This window comes from Limulus polyphemus, unplaced genomic scaffold (genome assembly GCF_000517525.1).
Source record: "Limulus polyphemus unplaced genomic scaffold, Limulus_polyphemus-2.1.2 Scaffold1759, whole genome shotgun sequence".
NCBI lineage: Eukaryota > Metazoa > Arthropoda > Merostomata > Xiphosura > Limulidae > Limulus > Limulus polyphemus.
In genome coordinates, this window is record NW_013667369.1 from 183,328 (window position 1) to 186,992 (window position 3,665).

General features: G+C 33.8%; 1 protein-coding gene across 7 annotated transcripts in view; it reads left to right on the forward strand.

The window, feature by feature from the left end:
• LOC106464850 overlaps positions 1 to 3,665 on the forward strand; it is a 35,077-nt gene that overhangs the window by 16,813 nt on the left and 14,599 nt on the right. The gene's annotated exons all lie outside the window — the stretch shown is intronic.

Genomic DNA, 3,665 nt, shown 5'->3' on the forward strand with positions numbered 1-3,665 from the left:
TATCTAAAACAAGACTACTACTACTAATAATAAGTATATATATATATATATATATATATATATATATAGACCTAGTAGTGTGAATAGCTAAGTAAATATAATGTTCAAAACTATATTACTTATAATGATTAGAATATGCATTGTTTCATCAGTTGGGTACCCTTGCTGTTAATGATAGTTTTGATCTCAAGAGATCAGCTAGCCCAGGAGACTAAGGCTAGACCCAAAACAGGCTGAACTGTGGGAAAAAAATGACTTAAATTCTGTAGCCAAACAAAGACCACTGGTTACATACTTCAATCAATGGTCTGCATGCAGTCTTAAGCCAAGAAGTCAGTTGCACAAATTTTTGTATTGCCTGTTTGAATAAGCTGTTTTTCAAGAAGTCCTTGCAGAAACACATATACATTAGATTGAGACTTAAGAACACAAGTTATAGTATGTTTTCTTTATCCGTGTAAAAGGATTAGCACATGTTTAATACTCTGAGATACCCAGTCAAAGAGGATGTCATAACTACACGCAGAAATAGAACATATATTCAGAAAAATATTTTGTGAAAATACCTAATAATGATAATATTCTAAACTAGTGAAATATATGACTACTTCAATCAGTACAGAATGAGGTGTTCAGAGCTTATCCCCTGACAATATCATTGGGGACATCCAAAGTCACGTGACTCATTTCTTTTGGAAATTTTATTAATATGCATCATACACCCTAAATTTTAATGGCAGAGGTGTACACAATTACAACTGACACATTTTAAACCAAAAATTACCAAAATTCCTTCTCAGGAACAGTAGTTAGAGGTACAAATATATCCCTTCCATACATATGGTGGTGTGCCACAGAAAATCAAAATCCTACCATAGCAAAAGTTACATAAACCTAGGTTTGAGATACAAGTAAGAATTTTGCACAAGTATATAATTGCATCTTTGAAGAGTTAATAAGTTTAAAAAATATCAAAATAAAAAACCCTACATAAGCAAGCAGACAAGCATTGCGATACAGCTACTTGTAAAATCATCTAAATAATGTCATAGTATTAAGTTGGATAACAGTGAACATGGTCCTACAATCAGAGTGTTATTAGAATGTCTGAGCTGCTGCCAGCTTGTATGCCAAATAGATTCCCAGTTGATCATCCTCCTTCATATCAGATGATAGGAAAAGTTTGTGTGAGCAGTTGCATACTACAGGCTCACTTATACATATATGATATGTGATGGACTATGAACAGCAACTGGTATCTACAATGAAGCCACCATATTGATATTTGTCATATACAGGCAGCACTTTGAAAACAACTATTGAATGTTTACCATTATTTCATAATACAGTTGTTGTTGTTTTGGAGGAATTTGGGTGATTTTTATGTAAAATGTTTCATTTATTGTTATCAACCCATTTGCAATTGACATTTTTGGTGTATATTGCATATTAATAAAAGTTTTGAAGTACATGAACTCGATACTGTCACAGGGTTGGCTCTTTCATTATCACCAAAACAATTATTTGTCTTACAACAGACTTTTCTGAATCACCCAGTATGTACCTTGGCCAATCTAAACATCTTATATCAAGACAAGATACAAATTGCTCTTAATTATGGAATTAAAACATCTTATAGATATAACTATATCTGATATTATGTTTCATGAAGCAGTTTTAAATTTTTCAAATTACACTCCATGGATGGATTATTAAGGTATTTTAATAAAACCTTCCAAAACAGTACTAGGACATTTACCTAAATAAGAAATACCCCTTCATTTTCATGCCATTTCAGAACATGTGCTGATCATGTGACTACCCTCCACCAATCATACTGCACCATCTATACTAGTGCAGCTAGCTTCTTCTACTATTCTAGCACAATCCTCACTTTCTCGATTAGAATTCTAGTGTATAGACATGTGTTTTAACTCATTCTCCATGTAACTACAAAATTTTGATTGTGCTTGATCATAAAAGTATATCAGTTTCATCTTTAATTTTGACCTTTTGTGTTTGATTTCCATTGTTTCTACTCGTTTGTTATAGAAATATTTCTGTTTTCCTAATTCTAATTTGTTCATATTGTTACGTCTCCGTTCATTAGTTAATTTTCCGTAAATACGTTCCGATGAAACTTTAGCGACACAAGTCCTTTCTTAAATAAAACTGGTTTATTCTTTCTGAATATAACTTTGCGATACACTTAATTTCAACAGTCGGGCTATAACAAACGTCTCACGTGCTCGACTTCAACAATACTCAATTCAGTTACACACTCTCTGACTGCAGTTTAATTACTCAATACCTCTGTTGTCCCGTCACATTGTGAACGTCTTATATATAAAAGAATACCGAAATCTAGTAACCTCCCGAGGATTCACGAAGCTTCGAGAATACGACTTGTTACTAGCATCACGTGACCTCGCTGACGCAACAATATGTATTCAAGATTTACTATGATGGATGATAAAATTCCTGCATTAGTAGACAATGGTTCTGACATGAGTCCCTAGGTCTCATGGTCGACAATGTTTGCTGGGGAAGCACAGGTTTTAGTTCGCAGAAAGTTTGTGTTTTATGTTCGGCTGATGATTTCTTGTGAGGAAGGATATAACTTCTGTATGAAAATTTCTTTCTAGGGCACTTTCCACATGTTACCACACCTCAATGTAATCTTCTGGATTAGGTATTGTTCTTTATTCCAGGAAATATGTGGTAAATCATGGGTATACCCCTGTTTAGCGAGTTTGTGTGCTTGTGTGGATGGACCTAATTTCCGCACTCGATAATGTAGGTCTTTCATGTCTTTCCTGCTCAGTACTTCGTGAATTAGATTTTTACAATTCTTTTACCATTGTAGTTACTTTTGTTTAAATTTGCATTTAGGGTTTGATTATACATTGTTTTTGTTTGATTTTCGGTATATGTACTGGTTTTGCACGATCTTTACTGTCTGGATAATTGTACCTTCAGGTAATTTTGTGGGTGTGTTGATTCGTTATTTGAAATTCTTTTTACTGGTTATGTTATTTAGTTTATAAGTTCCTTTTTATTTACTTCTAGTCACATCTAAGTGGGGATAAGATTTGAGTCAAATTTTGTTATTGTTAACTGGGTGCATTTTTATTCTCATGCTTTTCAGGGTAGGTTTTACTTTCATATCCTTTGTCTTATAGGTTCTTTGGATGGACTTATGTGTTCAGTATTTAACGATCTTTTATCTTCTAAGTTCCTTTAGTGGTTTTGTACTTTAGGTGTTGCTTATTGTTTTATGTTTTAAGTCGAATTTCATAGTTTTGCAGGTTTGTTATTTTTATGTACTTTGTAGATAAAACTTTGTAAGTTTTGTTAGTAATAAGTACTTTCTCCAAGTATGTTTAGTTTATATCTTTCTGGCTACACTTCACAAGAGTTCCATGGATTCTAAGGGTTCTATCTAAAGGTTTCTGCCTTCAGTTCTGTTCCCTCTCTATCCACTTCCCAGATCTCCTTTTCTCCTCCTTGGGATCATACCTCATCCAGTCATCTTCCCGAGTCTGTTTGAGATCTTCTAATGCAAAGGGGCTATCGAATGGGTGGTGCCACTGAACCAGAATTTTACTCCCATCTATTTGTTGTCTCCAAAAACATGGGATATTGGAGATCCATCATAGATCTGT